This window comes from Psammomys obesus, unplaced genomic scaffold, assembly GCF_907164565.1.
Source record: "Psammomys obesus unplaced genomic scaffold, mPsaObe1.curated_primary_1811, whole genome shotgun sequence".
Classification (NCBI taxonomy): domain Eukaryota; kingdom Metazoa; phylum Chordata; class Mammalia; order Rodentia; family Muridae; genus Psammomys; species Psammomys obesus.
In genome coordinates this window covers 46,556,764-46,575,852 of record NW_026585895.1, presented here as the reverse complement: position 1 = coordinate 46,575,852, position 19,089 = coordinate 46,556,764, and the positions used below count along the sequence as shown (strand labels likewise).

The 19,089-nt window shown below is 43.1% G+C and overlaps 1 protein-coding gene across 4 annotated transcripts in view; it reads left to right on the top strand.

Annotated features, from left to right (window-relative positions):
• The first annotated feature begins 1,332 nt into the window (after window positions 1-1,332).
• Window positions 1,333-19,089, top strand: part of Mapkap1 (MAPK associated protein 1) — a 211,840-nt gene continuing 194,083 nt past the window's right edge. The window contains exons 1-2 of one of the 4 annotated variants that reach the window (XM_055600537.1): window positions 1,333-1,731; window positions 15,257-15,414. The gene's annotated coding sequence lies outside the window, so the exon portion shown is untranslated. The remainder of the gene's footprint in view (window positions 1,732-15,256; window positions 15,415-19,089) is intronic. The other 3 variants (XM_055600538.1, XM_055600536.1, XM_055600539.1) reach the window with 3 other exon arrangements.

Here is a 19,089-nt window from a genome sequence, read left to right as displayed (position 1 = left end):
AGCCTGGCCCTGAGGTCTGCCCACCTCTGTTTCTCTGGGCTTGTGTGTGTGGACCGCCCCATGCAGATTTTCACTTGAATCCTGGAGATCAAACTCTGGTCTTCATGCTTGCATGGAAGTGATTTACTAGGCGATCACCCCTCTGCTACTGATTTCCATTTCAGAATGTTTTACATCTTACCCAAAATTCCTGCCAGTCCTTAACATGGTTATTATCATCACTTTGTGGATGAGAGTGTTAACATTTTTATGATGTGTTGGGCGCTGTGCTGGTGTTTCCCATATATCAACCAACCTATTTGATTCTTATAGCAATAGTCAGAAGTTGGAACTACTGTTATCGATCGAGAGAAGGTGGAGCATACAAAGACTCACAGAAAGTTAGAATTGGTATTTGACTTTTTAAAGAGAAATTAAATGTTTACCATTCCATACATACATACACACATACACACAGAATATCTTGAACATCCACCCCTACTCTCTTCCAAATTCCTGACTAACCTCCCTGTTCAAAAACTGTTTTGATTTCATTTTGTGTTGCCCATATACTCCTGAGTGTGGGGCCATCCACTGGAGATGGTTGATCTACCAGGGGCCACACCCGTAAGGTAAAAGGACTCTCCTTCCCTACAGTGGTCACTAACTGACAGCAGCTTCTCATCTAAGAATCGGCGCTCGAGTTCCTCCTACTTCCATTCTGCAATGTTGACTGCCTTCATCTTGTGTAGGTCTTGTGCAGGTAACCAGAGGTGCTGCGAATTCATGAATGCAGAGCCTGTCATGTCTATAAGATCTCTTTGTTCCAGACCTCTGGCTCGTTCTCCAGAGTGGAGGTGTGATGGGCCCACTTGTGGGTGAGCACTCCATAGCCCTTTCACCTCTGCATTTTGGCCAGTCTTGAGTTTCTTACTAACCGACGTCTACTGCAGAAAGAGACTTCTCTGATGAGGTCTGAGAGCTGTGCTAATCGGGGTGTTTAGATAGGAATTTAAAAAGCAGTTTGATACCGTACCCATCTAGCAAATAATAGTTGCAGTGAACTCTTCTTTCTGACTTGGAGTTTAAGATGAAGACTTTTTCCTGTAAAATTAAGAAGAAATAGCTTACGGAAAGCCCTACAATTAAGGGTAGACCGAGGTCAGTTCATCTGTTCCAGACCGGCCTAGGGCAGCGCGCATGCGCGAGGCACTCAACAAATCCCTCCCCTTGCCCCGCCCCCCGGGAGGCCGCGGCTCCTCGTTCCTGGCTCTGGGGCTTGCGCACTGCGTCCCCAGCCAGAGGCGCCTTCCCGATCAGGGACTTCCGGTATGCCGGTTGCGGTTCCGGGTCGTGGTGCGGCTCAGGGTAACAGAGCTGTTGTTGCCGGCCGGCGGCGGCGCGGAGCGGCGGGGTCATGAGGGCAAGCCCGGGGCGCGGCAGCCGAGCCGGCCGGTAGGATTGCCGGTCCCCGAGGACTTCGTGGGCGAAGGGTTCGGTGCAGGGGCCGGGAGGCGTTGGGGAGCCGGGGCCTCCCTCAGGGACGTGTCCTGGGCGAGGCGGCCCGTAGTGTGAAAGCAGCTTCAGGTAAAGGTTGCCCCAGCCGCCGCCCCCTCGCCCGCGGGACCCTGCGGCTCCTCAGCACCCCGCTGCCCGCGTTGCCCAGCGGCGCCCGTCAGGGCCGTGCTCGGTAGCCCGGGAGCATCCATTTTCTGGCCCTTCTCGAGCCTGACAGCAGGGTGTGTGACTTAGGTGAGGAGAGGCTGTGGACCTGGTGGTGTGGGGGCGGGGGCGGGGGCGGGGGCGCCCTTGGCTCAGGCGGTTTCAGGCCCGAAATCCTCAGGGTCCGCTGTCCCGGCTTCATCCTGTGAAATCAAGTTTTCAAAGCATTGCCTGGGTAGTCCTGCAACAGTCTCGCATATTTTTTTCCTACCTAGAGTGCTGCTGGGAACTTGGATTCAGTGTTTTCTGTTTATGGGAGTGACAGGGGATGATAAAACTGGGGGATGGGTGGGAAGAAAGAATTACAGTTTTAAAAGGTGTATAACTCGAACCAGAAACTATAAGATGAACCAGGGACCTCGAAATCTGTTACAACTTCATTTGAGTGACTGCAAATATTTGAAACTGTCATTGTCCCCACCTCCGTGCAAAGCACCATATTTGTTATTAAACCCCCAAACGGCCAAGTTCACAACCTTCCTAAATGTAAACAGTAACGCGGACAGACACATCAGTTTAAAAGGTCGGCATTCACTTGACTAACCGAAAGGGTGGGTCCCTCTTGTGAACAACCACCAGAGCAGAAATAAAGTGCGTTATTCCTCAATGTTCAGAAGCCACACAAGCTGCAGTGAAAAATCTTGGTCGGTGATAATTGCCCGTTTTTTCAGTTACACCCCCCAAAGCTTACCGGAGTCTGGGGGTGTGCATATCAGGTGCCCTTTTCCTTTTCAGCTGTGCGTTCACACCTGCCTTCAGCTATTAAATGTGTATAGTGCCTGCACTGCCTCTCTGCTCCTGAGGTCCCAGGCCAGCTTCTTACAGTTAAGCTTGAAAAAGCCCCCACCACAGGCCCTTTCTCTGGATAGGTAGGCTCTCGAATCACTTTAGATTTGTTTCCAAGTACTTTAAGCATTTATTTATTTACCCTTCCTGGAAGTTTCCCAGGTTCTGGTTGTTATTAATAATACTTCCCATGGTCCAACTGAAGGTGGCTTCATTTAACCAAGTAGGGACAATCCCAGCTTCGAATGATTTGTCCCCCAACCCCAGTTTTTAAGAATTCTTCTTAAGATATGTCTATGTGTCCATATGGGGTTTGTGTACATGTGAGGGCAGTTGCCCACAGAGGGCAGAAGAGAGGAAGACTGTGTCATCCCCTAGAGCTGGAGCCCCCAGTGCTGTGGGCTGCACATTGTGGGTGCTGGGAACTGAACTTGGATCCTCCATAGTAGCAGTACTGGCTCTTAACTGCTGACCAGTTTCTCCAGCCCTGGGAATGATTTCTTACCTAAATTCCCATAAATACTTGTTATTTACAGTCACCTAGCAAGCATTTCCTGTGCATGATATAGGTCAGGCATGGTATGGCAGTTCAGTATCAGACTTAGTCACTGTACAGGGAGCTCTACTGTGAGAGGAACATTAGTTACTCAGCATCAGATAGAGCTGTGAGTTTTTCTGTGATATGGAAGTGATATATAGTGTTAGCTTTTGAGAGGTGACACTTGGTCAAGGGAATGAGTATAATGTGAGGTAAGTTGAACTTTAGTTTTTCTCACTTAATCATTTTAACTAAAGTTTACAGACAGGAAGATGCAGATAGTTACATAGCTGGTATGAGACAGAGCCTGGTCTTGCCTTCTTTCTTACCATGATACATGTAAATATGTATTGAAACAACCGACTGAGAGGATGAATAAGAACACTGAAATGGGTAGTTCAGAAAGTCCTCTAAAGGTAGACAAGCCGGGCTCTGCGGTACAGGCCTGTCTCAGCTGCTTGGTAGGGTGAGGCTGCAGAGTACTTGCATAGATTGTTTGAGGCCAGCCTGGGCAATGGTGAAACCCATTTTTAAGAAAGACATGTTGGGCTGGAGAGATGGTTCAGTGGTGAAGAGCATGGACTGTTCTTCCAGAGGACCTGAATTCAGTTCCCAGCACCTGCATGGCTCATAACCATATGTAACTCCAGTTCCAGAGTATCTGATGCCATGTTTTTGGCCTCTGTGGTTACCAGGGAAGGCGCTTGGTGTTCATGCACAAAGAATACTCATACACATAAAGTAGAGTAAAAACGGTAAATCTTAAAAAAAGGAAAAAGCATATTATCTGCCATAGCATGGAGAGATGATGGGTGGGTTGATTAGTGTAATAGTTGCTTATGCTTATGGAGGATGGATAGTCATGGTCTCTGGATTTGTATTTTGTGTGGCATGGCAACCTCACTAGATATGTGACCTTGGCAAATTGCTTAACTCTAACCAGCATTTTCTTCATCTTGGGGATGGAGTGCTTTTTTATTTCGTGAGCTGATGTGGATTAGGAACCTGGTGGAGCCAGTGCTGTTCTACCCTGTATCAAAAACCAGAGAGAGCCTGGTGGAGCCTGAGGACCACACCCTGAGCTTGCTGCACAGTAGTTTAGAGTTCAGATTCTCAAGTCAGTGATGCTCATCTAGTAAAGTCTGTGTAAATGCTCCAAAACTCAGGAAAATCTGAAATCACTTCTGGTCCTAAGCAAGTTGTCAGATCACCTAGTGATAGCTATGAGAGCTCTGGGAAGTGATCTTAGGGGGTCAGGTGGTTTCTAGTCCAGGTAAAGCAAGTCATTGCAAGTGTTTCTCAGCTGTTACAGATTTACTGGAAGTCAGTGTCCTATGAAGTCTTACTCAAATGAAATTAAAAAAAAAAACTTTCAGGCATATCACCAGGATATAAAAGCAGCCATTGCTGCTTTTAGCAGGCATTTGAGAGGTAAAGTGGAAGGGCTAGACTCTGAGAGCTTCAAGCCAGGCTTGAGATCAGTTTCCGATTGTACTCTGACCTGCCAGTTGATAGGGACTTGGAGGGAGTGTGATTCATTCAGCAGTTCCAGGCAAAATGTTAGGCACTGGAATGCCACTAGAAGAAAGCCAAGTCCCCACTTTGAGGTCTTTGACATTCCTCTGCGGGATAAGTGTACCAGAGGAAATAGTCACATTCTGTATATGCTGCCATAGTGTGCCACAGAGCCCACAGGAGGGAATGCTCACAGTGGTAGCCACTGAGTGCTTACTCATGACATTGTTCCCAAAACTGTTTCATGTCTGTCCCTGTGTGGGAGGGTATAAGCATCTTGGTTTTATAGATGAGGAAACTAGGGCATCGAAAAGATAAACAACTTTGCAGGGTGGGCCAGGTCAAGCCCAGAAGTAGAGTGAGTACTTAGCAGGAGCAAGGTCCTAAGCTTTACTGCCAGGAGTCAAAAAGTACACAAAACAATTCCTGAGTTTATACAATTGGTGTTTTAAGCTAGATCAGTGGTTCTCAACTTGTGGGTTATGACTCCCAAAGGCCCTTTTGCAGGGGTTACCTAAAACCGTCTGCATATCAGATATTTACAGTATGATTCAAAGCAGTAGTAAAATTACAGTTATGAAGGAGCATCAAAAATAATTTTATGGTTGGGGGTTACCACAACACAAGGAATTCTATCAAGGGGTCACAGTATTAGGAAGGTTGAAAATCATTGAGCTAAAGGATGTCTACTGGCCTTTTCAGTCCTGCACTATCCTGCTTGTTCTTACTGTGTGGATAAGGACCTGGTAGAAATGCTACAAAGAGGAGCTAGTTTTGTACAGAGCACCAGTGGAATGTCACTGCTAGGCACAGTGAGGAATGGAGGTAGCCTCTGTACTCAGAGCCTGTCAGCTAATCTAAAGTTTCAGGTTCTTTTGTTTATTTGTTTGTTGTTTTCTTTTTGGTGGGTATGAATTTTGCTTGTTGTCTCAACTGAAGACTTTGGAAACTGTTCCAGTTCAGTGGATTTACAAATTTCAGACTCCGAATCTTTTAGAAATAGGTTATTCTGATGTTTTAGCTTTACTGTTAAGGATGCAACCAGATTTCAGATTGCCAGTGACAAAGAAGTCTGTTACAGTTTCGCAATGAAGGTGCCCTGCCCTGGAGTTTCTAGAACCCTTGTTAGAAGCCAGTATATCAAAGGAAGTGCCCTGATGGTATTATTGATAAGAAGTCACCAGTGTGAGGAATATTTTAATACTTGCTGCTCTGTTTTGCAGAATGGTCAGTGTATGGCTTTCTCACTTCATCTGGCTGAATTTCAAAGGGATGAGGTTTGAATGAGGGGACCTTGTGAGACATGGGTTTGGTGCTTGTAAATGCCGTCAACTTATCCTCCCTTTGGTCCTCTGTACAACACTATGAAATACAGTGGTATTATTCCTTTGATAATGTTTTTGCATACCATATTTCCTTTGCCTTCATAACCCCTTAGAATAAGTGAGGTTACACAGGGAAGCAGTCAGAACTTATTGAGAAGAAAAAAAATTAGCAGCCAGAAAAACATTGTTTTGTAGAAGGTACCTTCGTCTGAGAGGGACTCACCTCCAGAATAAGCTCACAGAGCAAGCCTTCAAGTCTGTGCAAACCGCTTGCAGGTCCATGGGTCTTCCCCTCTCTAGATGGCAAATAATGAAATTCAAGTTTTGCTGTAATCTTTTCAGGAATTGCTGTGCTTAAAGTCACACAGCAGGGTACTGGCAGGCTCCCAGAGAGAATGTCTCATATCTCTGGTGCTCTTCCTTTGCTCCGCATGACAGGCCAGGCCCTGCCTTGTATTCTTTGTTATTGCTTCCAAGGGACCTTGGTGCTCTGCTCAAATGTGCAGTGCTTTGTTGACTATTTCTGTATGAGACTGAAAGGGGACAAAGAGTCACCCAGCAGAGTAAGGGAAATATGGTCAGGGAGTTCCCAGCCTAGAGTTTACCTTTATTTTAATCTCCTTCTTCCGCCAGGTGAAAATTAAATACTGGTCTTTTAGATCCTTGTTTTCATTCATACTCCATTGTATAAAGAAATAACAGAATATAAAAATAAAATAAATCCTAAGTAGTCATTCATATTTTATCAACTAATTGGCAGCAGTCTGGGTATATCAAGGAAGTAAGGTTAAGATAGGAAACACAATTTGAATTGAAAGTAGAAAGTAATTATTTTTTTGTTTTTGTTTTGAGACAGGGTTTCTCTGTGTAGCCTTGGCTGTCCTGGACTTGCTTTGTAGACCAGGCTGGCCTTGAAGTCACAGAGATCCACCTGCCTCTGCCTCCCAAGTGCTAGGATTAAAGGCATGCACCACCACCATCCTGGACTGCTGCTGGCCTGGAACCCACAGAGATCCACCCACCTGCCTCTGTCTCCCTGAGTGCTGGGATCACAGGTGTGTCCCACTGCTCCCAGCTAGAAAATAGTTTTAAGAAATTAAAAATGAGAAAACTGAGAGAAACCACTTCAAACAAACAAACAAAACCAACCAATCCTGAAATGTTGCAAAAAATCATTACTGGAGTTACTGCGATTGCTTGTGCAGTAAATTGAGTGTTATGTCAGACTAACCTCTAAATGTGTGTGATGTTGAGTTCATAATATTCTACGATAGAGCATGTTTTTACAAGTATGCTTTGTTGTTGGTACAGTTAAGTGATTTGAAGGTGCATAGTTTCAAAGAAATGACAGTGTTCAACTCTTCCCCCTTGCTCCTGTGGCCTTGTTCTAAGTTACTATGCTGTAAGTACTGCTTCAGCACAGAAATTGGCATGAAATTGTTTGAAAGAATGTTTCTTTTGAAAACAGCACTTTCTTTTTAAGACTTATTTATTATATATATTGTGCTCTGCCTGCATGTGTGCTGCACGCCAGAAGAGGGCACCAAATCTCACTATAGATGGTTGTGAGCCACCATGTGGTTGCTGGGAATTGAACTCAGGACCTCTGGAAGAGCACAGTGCTCTTAATCTCTGAGCCATCTCTCCAGCCCCAAAACAGCACTGCCCTAACATAAACTTCAGTTGCTGGCATCCGGGAGACTAATGGACTGAGATACAGCTTGAGTACTGAAGTAGTGTGGAGCAGAAGCCACACCCACCTGGGTTTTGTTTTTTTTTTTTTTTTTTTAAACATTTTTATTTATTTATTTATTATACAATGTTCTGTCTGCATGTACACCTGTACACCAGAAGAGGGCACTAGATATCATTATAGATGGTTGTGAGCCACCATATGGTTGCTGGGAATTGAACTCAGGACCTTTGGAAGGACAGCCAGTGCTCTTAACCTCTGAGCCATCTGGGTTTTATACTAGTTGTCTGTCACTGACTGTGACCTAGACAGTCTGCAGAGTGGTGTTAGCGATATCAGCCTGCAGTACTCGGGAGAACTAAAAGAGACTGTGTCAGTACTTGGTGTGAACCCCAGTGCTTTCAGAGAGATGCAAGCAGGGTCTGACATTCAGGGACATGGGACATTCAGGACTGACACTAGGGAGTAGATATGAGCAAATACGATTTTCACATCTGGATCCTGAAATTAGTCACCGTAATTTTGATTGTACTTTTTGAATTAATTAGCATATATGACTACTATGTACTATTTTTAAATTTTATTTTATTAATTACAGTTTATTCACTTTGTATCCCAGCTGTAGCCCCCTCCCAATCCCACGCTCTCTCCCTCTTCTCCTATGCCCCTCCCTCAGTCCACTGATAGGTGAGGTCCTCCTCCCCTTCCATCTGACCATAGTCTATCAGGTCTCATCAGGACTGACTTCGTTGTCTTCCTCTGTGGCCTGGTAAGGCTGCTCCCCCATCAGGTGGAGGTGATCAAAGAGCCAGCCCCTGAGTTCATGTCAGAGACAGTCCCTGTTCCCATTGCTATGGAACCCTCTTGGACACTGAGCTGCCATGGCCTACATCCATGCAGGGGTTCTAGGTTATCTCCATGCATGGTCCTTGTTTGGAGTATCAGTCTCAGAAAAGACCCCTGTGCCCAGATTTTTTGGTTCTGTTGCTCTCCTTGTGGAGCTCCTGCCCCCTCTAGGTTGTTCTGTCTCCCCTTCTTTCATAAGATTCCCTGCACTCTGCGCAAAGTTTGGCTATGCATCTCAGCATATGTTTTGATACCCTGCTGGGTAGAGTCTTTCAGAGGCCCTCTGTGGTAGGCTCCTGCCCTGTGCCCTGTTTTCTCCCTCTTATGATGTCCGCCCCGTTTGCCTTTCTGAATGAAGATTGAACATCTTACTGAAGGTCCTCCTTCCTGATTAGCTTCTTTAGGTGTACAGATTTTAGAATGATTATCCTATATTATATGTCTAAAATCCCCTTATAAGTGAGTATATACTATGTGTGTCTTTCTGCTTCTGGTATACCTCACTCAGGATGATCTTTCCTAGTTCCCACCATTTGCCTGCAAATTTCATGATTTCCTTATTTTTAATTGCTGAGTAGTATTCCATTGTGTAAATGTACCACAATTTCTGTATCCATTCCTCAATTGAGGGACATCTGGGTTGTTTTCAGCTTATGCGTATTACAAATAAAGCTGCTGTGAACATGGTTGAGCAAATGTCCTTGTTCTATACTTGAGCATCTTTTGGATATATGCCTAGGAGTGGTATAGCTGGATCTTGACGTAGCGCTATTCCTAATTGTCTGAGAAAGTGCCAGATTGATTTTCAAAGTGGTTGTACAAGTTTTCATTCCCCCCAACAATGGAATAGGGTTCCTCTTTCTCCACATTCTCTCCAGCATGTGTTGTCACTTGAGTTTTTGATCTTAGCCATTCTGATGGGTGTCAGGTGAAATCTCAGGGTTGTTTTGATTTGCATTTCCCTGAGAGCTAAGAATGTTGAGCATTTCTTTAAGTGTTTCTCTGCCATTTGATAGTCCTCTATTGAGAATTCTCTGTTTAGCTCTGTACTCCATTTTTTAATTGGATTACTTGATTTGTTGCTGTTTAACTTAAGTTGTTTATATATTCTGGATATTAGCCCTCTGTCCAGGGTTGGTGAAGTTCCTTTACTATGTACTGTTGAGACAAGTTTCAGTATGCTTTTTTTGGAGCGGTTAAATAAATTTATCTGTTGAGTAACATTAGAATTTATAGTAAAGCTGGGCATGGTGCCACAAGCCTTTAGTCCTAGCACTCAGGAGGCAGAGTCAGGGAGATCTCTGAGTTTGAGGCCAGCATGACCTATTAATTTGGTACTTTTGTCACTATTTCATGCTGCTTTAGTTTTGGATATTGGAACGTCCCTTGCTGTGGGACTGTCATCAGCTTTGAGAATTCTCCTTATTCATATACACTAATGCTTTATAGTTTTTCATCATTTATGAGTGAGTGAGTGTAGATATAACCTTATGATATGAAGTTTAAAGATTTGATGAAACTGTATATTGCTAGCAAAAATTGGTAGTGAGAGGGTCACCTGTCATTACTTGTCTGATTAAGTTAGTAAATTTGGTAAAGTTTCTGAAAAGACCTTGAGCGGTATTTATTTCAAGCTTTATGGTAGAGTTATGAATGCAGTTAAGCTTGTAGTTTTGGTTATTAAAAATCTCTGTTAAAGGATTATAAATGTAAAAAAAATGTTTTTGTCACGGATTTTTCCTGCAGCTGGGATGATGGTCTACATGTAATTCCATCGCTGAGGCAGGAGGATCATGAACTTGAGGGCCCTTGGGCTACATAGTGAGAGTCTCAAAAAAAAAAAAAATCATGGAAGAATAGCATTTATATTGGGTACTGGTGAGTACATGCTGGCTATCATTTGTTCAGTGCCCAGTGGGATGGGAGTAGGCCTGTGACAGCTTAGTCTTTATTTCCAGGTGACTTATGTGCCTTCTGGAAGTTAATGTTGCTAGTTGATCAAGTTGATAAGAGTTTGTGAGTTTCGCTGGGGGAGGTGGCGCATGCTTTTAATCTCAGCACTCAGGAGGCAGAGGCAGGTGGATCTCTGTGGCTTGGAGACCAGCCTGGTCTACAAATCAAGTTCTAGGACAGCCAAGATTATACAGAGAAACCCTATCTTAAAAAACAAAAACAAAAAAAACAAGAGTTTGTGAGTTTAAAGCTTATATATTGTGAAATACTTCTTTGATAGAGAAAATAAGTTGTGTTAAAAAACAAAGCAAAATAAAAACACCCAGGCTGACTAAGAGCTGGCAAGATGGCTGAGTGAGTAAGGACACTTGCTTCCAAGTCTGATGAACTGAGTTCAATTCCCAGGATCCATATAATGGTGCACAGGGCTTGGGCGATGGGACAAATACACAAGGTCAACTAAGGTACAATATAGTTGTGTGTATTTTGAAAAAGGTCAACTAAGGTACAACATAGTTGTGTGTATTTTGTTGTGTGTGATGTGCGTGTGGGTGCATGTGCCATCGTACCTGTGTGGAGATGAGAGGACAGCTTTACAGTCAGTTCTGGCCTTCAGGGTTTGAGTTCCAGTCATTAGGCCTAGCAGCAAGCTCTTCCTAATAGCCCATGATTGAGAGGCTCTAAACCAGAAGTGGTTCAGCTGCTCTACTTGGGTTGACATTGTTACAGTAAGAATGAAGTAAAGCAAAGGAAATACTTGGTTGTGGTTGTACAGTTGCCCTATCTGATATCTTTTGTGGAGGAGACCCTAGTTACAGAATTACGGGTTAGATGTAGCTGTAGTTCACTGGCTGAGCTTAGATTCTGGTTTGCTGTAAAGTAAGCAAGCATTTAGGAGAAATAGATCAAGTCAAGTTTTGCTTATGTTTGCAAAACAGGCTAGGTGAAAGTCACCTATGTGGCCTAATTGACTTTGCTCAGGGTGGTCTCTATTTTAATTTACTTTCAAAAAATTCCGTCTTTTTTATTCAGTAAGAAAACATTGAAGACGAGTTTATTTTTTAATTTTTATAGTGTTAGTAAGAATATGAATATTAAAATGAATGATGAATTGTTACCTTAGACTCTTCCAATTATGTATTTCACACATGAAGTACTGTCAGCCTGCACATTAAGTATTATTACCAGTTTGGTACTTTTTAAAACTGTGCATGGTCATTTTTGTGTATGTGGTATAAAAACATGCACAAAATTTAACAAGTGTAAGCGTATTTAAATTAGGAAAATACCAGGCAAGTTTCCTTTGTAAACTGCTCTGTCCAAAGCATTCTGTGTATTATCAGAATGAAAAATGACAGCGCTTTGTCATCTGCTCAAATTGATACTGCACTCTTCAGGATGACAGCTGAAAAGGCCCACAGGTGCCATATAAAGAGGTGACCATGTTGTCATATTTCATTTCGGCATCCCTCTGCAAAGCCATAATTACCTAATTAGGTTGTTAATTAGGAGATTAGCATTTTACTATATTGATAGAATGCTCTTTACTGGTGTGGAGCTAGATACAGATTTGTCTGCCCTGATTTATAATCTCTGCCTGTTTTGTACTTATTTATTTGCTTAAGATCCTTGTGTGGAGCAATTGAGTTTATCTGAGAAACAGTTTGTTTACAAGCTAATGAAGCTTTGATAACTCATTGAAGTTGCTGAACGGAATTAAAGAATGGCCACAGCTGAAAGGAGATTATAAAAATTCTGAATTGATAGAGCTTCCATTAGCATTGGCAAAAAAAAAAAGAATTCAGATTGTTGGATTAAAGTCCAAAATGCAAAATCTGAGTGTGAAATGAGTCCTAAACTAGGTGAAGGACATTACTTTAGTAGTATTGAATGATGCATTACTTTCATTCATACCTGACTGTAGCTTAGAAACTGAAGTTTGCTCAGTGACATGAGAATAAGTATATCTCCTTCCTTAGTCCTGAGTGAGGCTTTATTTCACTTGTACCATCTATCTCTTGGTCTGTGCTGGAGGCATTTTCTTACCATTCTTTGGCCTGAGTCCTTCTGGAATTTGAAGTATTTTATAGTAACTTTATGTTGGTATTTGGATTATATAGTGTGTCTATTCAGGGACCAGGGCCATTTCTTCCTTTCTCAGTCTAGTGCCTGTACTTGGTATCACAGGCGCCTTTCCTACCTGCCCAGTTCAGAGCCCCTTCCTCTAAGCCAGTGGTCCTCACCCTTCCTTGTGCTGCAGCCTCTTAATACAGTACCTCATGTTGTTGTGACCCACAACCATAAAATCACTATTATTGCTACTTCATAACTAACTTTGCAAATGTTATGAATCATAAGGCAAATATCAGCTATACAGATGGTTTTAGGCAACCCCCTGTGAAAGGGTCACTTGACCCACAGGTTGAGGAACACTGCTTTAATTAGTAGTTTAGCTGCTGTCTTTTCCTTTGAGAAAAGAATATATAGGTCTTTCTGTGTAACCTTGCCTGGCCTAGAACTCACAGAGGTCCACCTGCCTCTGTTTCCCAGGTGCTGGGATTAAAGGTGTGTACCAGACAGGACTCAGAAGGGTGAAGAAGACAGGTGACAGGGGAGAGGATTTTCAGAGAGAAGTTTCTGTTCAAGGTTGGTGAGAATAAAGTTAGTATGGGTGGAATAGAAAGCATTAAGTGGTGAGTAATTGAGGCTCTTTGGTAGGCAAGGTTCAAGCACATGAAGGAGTTTCAGAAGTCAGTGAAAGTCTTTAGGACAGGTTGGGAAGCCATTTGAATAGCGTAGGTGAGACACCATAGCTGGTTTAGGTTTTTGAAACAATGAGACATGGATGAGAATTTGAAAGAGAAGAGCTAGAATGTACAGGGTTCTGATTAGATGCCTTTGGGATCCATGGAAAGGAAGGAGTAAAGGCTCCTGGTTTGGTAGTCCGTTCTTTGTAATTTTATGTACTCTGAGAATATATGTCTAGGTGGATCATATGAGACCCAAGTCTTACTTCAATTTTGACCCCAAGTAAGCAATACTAGCAGCTAATTTTCTTTCAGGCAAGCTGGGAAGGATATGAACATTTGAGTGTTGGTTTTGGGCCCTTTAATAGGGCAGCAGCTTTGTGAGATGGGAGGAGCTGAGGCCCAGAGAAACGGCACCTTTGTTTGTTTTGGTTATTGGTTGGTGGGCTCCTGTATACAACTTTTGTGTTTTCCTCATGCCACTTTGGCTTTCTTGTTTCTATGTGTCATCTTGCTTATGCCTAATGGAATTGCTCACAAGGACTGGCAGCTCAGTAGGCTGCTGACAGAGGTAGTATGTCTGTCACCTCTCTGAAGCTTACTAGGCTAGAGTGCTGATGAACACACAGGCATTTCTCCTTGAAAGTAAGAGGCACTGCTGGGATTTGTGCATGGGATTAGTCACTCTCTGCTAGAAATTTGGGTGAGCTACCTCCACACTGATGTATTTCACAGTTCCCTTCCTCCATGGAAGAGGACTTGGAGCCTTATGTTCCTGCCTCAGTGATTTCCTACCTTTTTGGTAACACCAACTTGTTTTACAGGTTGTTTAAAAATTTTTGATTACTCTTGTTAGTTCAGCAAAGGACATTGTTGATACCGCTATTCTTTGAGCTAGAAGAAATCTAGGATGTTTTTTTAGTTAATGTTCTATTGCTGTGAAGAGACTTTATGGCCATGGCAGCTCTTACAAGGAAAACTTTTAATTGGGGCTGGCCTACAGTTCAGAGGTTTAGTCTGTTATCATCATGGTAGGAAGCATGGGGAGAAGGAGCCCAGAGTTCTATACCTAGATTGGTAGGCAGCAGGAAGAGAGAGAGACACACACACACTTGTGAGGGAGCTTGGCTTGAGCTTCTGAAACCTCAAAGCCTACCCCCAGTGATGTACTTCCTCCAAGGTCAAGCTTACTCCAACAAGGCCACATCTCCTAAAGTGTCACTCCCTATGGGCCTGTGGGGGCTGTTTTCATTCATACTACCACAGATGTAGCTTTCCTCATTTGTAGCCCCTTTCTTTTTTATTGAGATATGTACGATTCACTAGTGGGCTTTATATATTTGCAAAGCTTTCTGACCATCACCATAATCTGTTTAGAACATTCAGACCCCAGCCTTCTGCCCCAGCTCTTGACATTTACTCTTCTACTTTGCATCTTTGTGGCTTTGCTTACTTTTAGCCTTTTATAGAAATGGAATTGTAATCTGTGGCCTTTCATACCTGGGTTCTTTTGCCCAGCAAAATGTTAAAACAGCTAAGACCATACTTTGCCCCCCTTTCTGATCAGGTAATAGTCTACCTTATGTATGTACCACTTCTTGTTTATCCACTCACCATTTGCACGTTTTGGTTATTTCTACCTTTGGCTATTATGCTACTTTGCACACTTGTGTACAAATGTGTGTGAACATGTTCTGTTCAGTTCTTTAGGGTGCACATGGAGCCTCCTTGCTCACATGGTAACCCTGTGTTTATAAGCTTTGTGAGTCTCTGTCCAGTTGGCTCCCAAAGTGCCTATATTGTCTTTACACTACCAGCATGGCTTTGCCAGGCGGTGGTGGAGGGTCAAAGAAGGTTCATTGTGTTTCCCTTACGAGGACTTCTGACCCAATGGGAGCTTCTTTATCACTGGAGGCAATGGGAGTTTCCAAGCCAGGGAAGAAAAACGGAGTAGGATTTGGGAATTTTTGTAGTATGCCTGAATACAGGCAGAGGTTCTGTGTGTGTCTGTGTGTACGTGTGCATGTATGTGTGTCTGTCAGTCAGTTTGCCTGCCTGTCTCTTACTCTGCCTGTGTCTGTCTTTGTTTCTCTGTCTCTGTTGCTGTCTCTATCTCTGTGTCTCTAATACAGCTTCTGGGTTTTCTTTGTAGGGCTTCATGCTTGTGAGCCTACCTTTAAGCTGTTGCTGTTTCTTGGGCTTTCTTGCCATACATACTCCCTGGGCAAGCTCATTCACACCTATGGCTTCATCTGTCACACGTATGTTGATGTGTTCCAGATTTACTGAGAGTTTTCTCCAGACCTACAGGTATGTCTCTCCTCTCTCCCAACAAGTTTAGCTGCATAGCCCAAGTTGGTCTCAAACCTTCTGCCTCCAAAGAACTAGTGTCATAAGTGCAAGTTTGACTCTTGCTGATCTCTTTGTATAATCCACACTCAAGTTCATTGTGTCTGATGCTAACTCATTATCTGCACGCCTGCCCCACCTCACCCCCACCCTCCCCTGCTTGCTAACCTGTTCCTGTTAAAACTCTTAAAATCATTTATTTGTGTGTCACATACACAGAAGTCAGAAAATAACCTGCAGGTGTCAGCTCTCTTCACAACGTGGGTTCAGACTTGACAGCAAGTATCTTCAGTTGCTAAGCCTTTTCAGTGACCTGTGTTCCATTGTTGGCAGTGTAAATGTCCCCCTCTACATCCACTCAGTCACCAAGCTCTCCTGCTTTTTATCTCTGGAATAGTTCTTGAGTTTATGGAAATGTCTTTCTGCTTCACTTGAGACTAAATACTCTCTTCATGGGCTATTGTCACAGCTTCACAAACAGCTTCTGTCTTGTTCATGGGTTAATCTTTTGTGTTGCTTTGTAGTCTCTGAAATACTAATCTAAGCAGCAACTTTGACCTTCATGTAGTTTTAGTTAATAAATATGTGTTATGCTGTTTCTTGTTTCAGTATCAGGTTGTATTGAAGGTTGCCACTAGGCCTGTCCTCTGACAATCCTATTTCTTTCTTATCTTTGCAGGTTAATCATAGACCAGGAAATAATAGCAACAGTACTAGTAGGTGTCCTTGTCGTGTCTGCCCTGAGCCAGGCAGTGTCAGAACCAAATAAACAAAACAAAGCATGCCCAATGTTGGTGGTGCAAGCCTTTAATCCCAGCATTTGGAAGACAGAAGCAGATAGATCACAAAGATAGACCAGATAGATAGTTTGGGACCAGCCTGGTCTACAAAGAGAGTCCAGGACAGTAAAGGTTATATAGAGAAACCCTGTCTTGAAAAAAAAAAAAAAAAGAAGAAGCTGAAAAGCTCTACCTTTTTGGTTTTTCAAGACAGGGTTTCTCTGTGTGGAGCCTTGGTTCTTCTGAACTCACTTTTGTAGAGCAGGCTGGCCTCTAACTCACAAGAGATCCACCTGCCTCTGCCTCCCAAGTACTGGAATTAAAGGCGTGTGCCACCACCTGGCTGTGGCTCCACCTCTTACTTGTGTGGTCTTTGGCAAATTTGTGCCTCAGTTTATTGATCTGTAAAACATAGGTTATAGTAGTACAATTTACATCAGTTTTGTGAATGAGAAAAGTAGCATCTCCAAACTATACAGTTAGGGCTCTGATAGTTGGGGAGCTGGAATTCAGGTTTCCTCAGTGGTCCATACATGCCATAGTGCTTATGTGGAGCTCAGGGGACAACTTGAGGGAGTTATCTCTTGGCATTGTCAGTTTTGGTGGCAAGTGCCTTTGCTTGCTGAGGCGTCTTGCCCAGCCTTGGAGAGATCCCTTTAATGCGTGTTAGATTTTACCATGCAACTCTTTTTCTTTCTTTCTTTCTTTCTTTCTTTCTTTCTTTCTTTCTTTCTTTCTTTCTTTCCTTTTTTTTTTTTTAAACAAAGGTTATACAGGGTTACTCTGTATAGCCTTTGCTGTCCTGGACTCTCTGTGTAGACCAGGTTGTTCCCAAACTCACAAAGATCCACCTGCTTCTGTCTTCCGAGTGCATTAAAGTCATACACCACCAACATAAAGCATTTGTTTTGTTTTGTGATGGTTATTACAGTGCTGTGAACTTGCTGTGTGTTGATGATGACCTTGAATTTCTAAGCCTCTGGCATTCACCTTGCAAGTAGTTATGGGCATCCACCATTATGTTTGGTTTATGTATTGTGTGGATCTAACGTAGCATTTCATACATCAGAGTGAGTGTTCACTAAACTGATTGACATACTCAGTCTAGCTTTTTTTTTTTTTAAGACAGGGTCTCACTGTGTAGCTCTGGCTGTCCTTGAACTCTCTACTGAGACTTGGCCTTGAACTCAGATCCTCCTGCCTCTGCCTCCCTACTATTGGGATTAAAGGCTATCATGCCTCACTTGCCATTTGTTTTTATAGCAGTGATTTGAGCTCAAGGTCTCCTTAGAATTTAAATTATCAGAATGCAGGTGGCAGGAGTTGGCAGTAGGTGCTGAAATAAGTGATAGGATTTGTTTTGATTATAGGATTTTTAGGTTTTTCTTCTTTTCTGAGACAGGGTTTCTCTGTGTAGCCTTGGCTGTCCTGGGACTTGCTCTGTAGACCAGTCCTGCCTTGAACTCACAAAGATCCACCTGCCTCTTCCCCTTCCAGGCTGAGAGTAAGGCATGTGCTACTATCGCTTGGCAGATTGTGGAAGTTTTGAGTATAGATTTTAGTAGCAAAGTTGTTTGGTTTAGTCAGAAACAATTCTGATGTCTTTACAAGTCACATATTAAGGTTTCTTGGACTCAGCATTGTTTATGCTGACTTTCTGGTGGTACAGTTCTTTGTTGTGGATGTTTCCTTGTGCACTGTAGTCTCATCTGCAACATCCCTAGTACTCATCCACATTAGTAGCACCCAGCCCCAGTGTGACAACCAAAGATATTTCCAGACATTGCCAAATGTCTGATACCATTGCCACTGTTGAGTCTGCAGCAACTGAATTTTTTTTAAAGATTTATTTATTTATTATGTATACAATACTGTGTTTGCATGTACTCCTGCACACCAGAAGAGGACACCAGATCTCATTATAGATGGTTGTGAGCCACCATGTGGTTGCTGGGAATTGAACTCACGACCTCTGGAAAAGGAGCCAGTGTTCTTAACTTCTGAGCCATTTCTCCAGCCCTCAGCAAATGATTTAAGGAGAAAGATTCATACCTTCATAAAAGAGCATTACTAAATCAAGAGTTGGGTCAAACAGTTTGGAGCAGACAGTGTCTTAGAAATGTTATTTCTACAATTAACTAAGGAAGGCAGAAATAAAGTGCCTGTTAAACAACTTGGGCCTGGGATTCAGAGAAGAGTTTGCAAGGGCTGAGATGCTTTGTGTTGGACTGAAGAGAATGATGGGCTATGTTGGAGAAGAGCATATCTCACACATGACCAAAGACCAGAAGATACACTGAGTTTCCCTGAGAGTTGCAGGATGTGGAGGGGAGAAGGGCTGATAGTGAAACCAGGCTGTAGAGAGCCCTTCATGCTGTATGTGGAAGCTGTTAGGTTTCTGCATGACAAATTACCTCAGACTTATGGTTTACAGCACTACAAGCTTAGGACAACCAGACACAGGAGTCAAGCTCCAGTTGGGTTCCTTCCCATAATCTCAATGGGTTGAAAGGAAGGTGATAGTTGGTGATGAGCTTCTGAGCTTCTTAGGTTGTTGATAGGATGCATTCCTCATGGCTGAGCGTCCCTGTTCTGTCTAGCTAATGGCCAATCCATTAGTGCTCTTGGTCTTTGCTGTGTGGTTTTGAACATCACCACGTGCTTTCTGTTCAAGGCTGTTGGGATTCTCTTTGATTGACCATTTTCCTCTTCATTTGGCTAAGAAGTCTCATGTGACAGAATGTCACCAAGCAATTGTGCATTTCACACCTTTACCATGATTTTTGGATTGTAGCCTGTAATGTCCCATCTATACTCAAGAAAAAGGGTAGCTATACAATGAAGGGGTGGATGATGC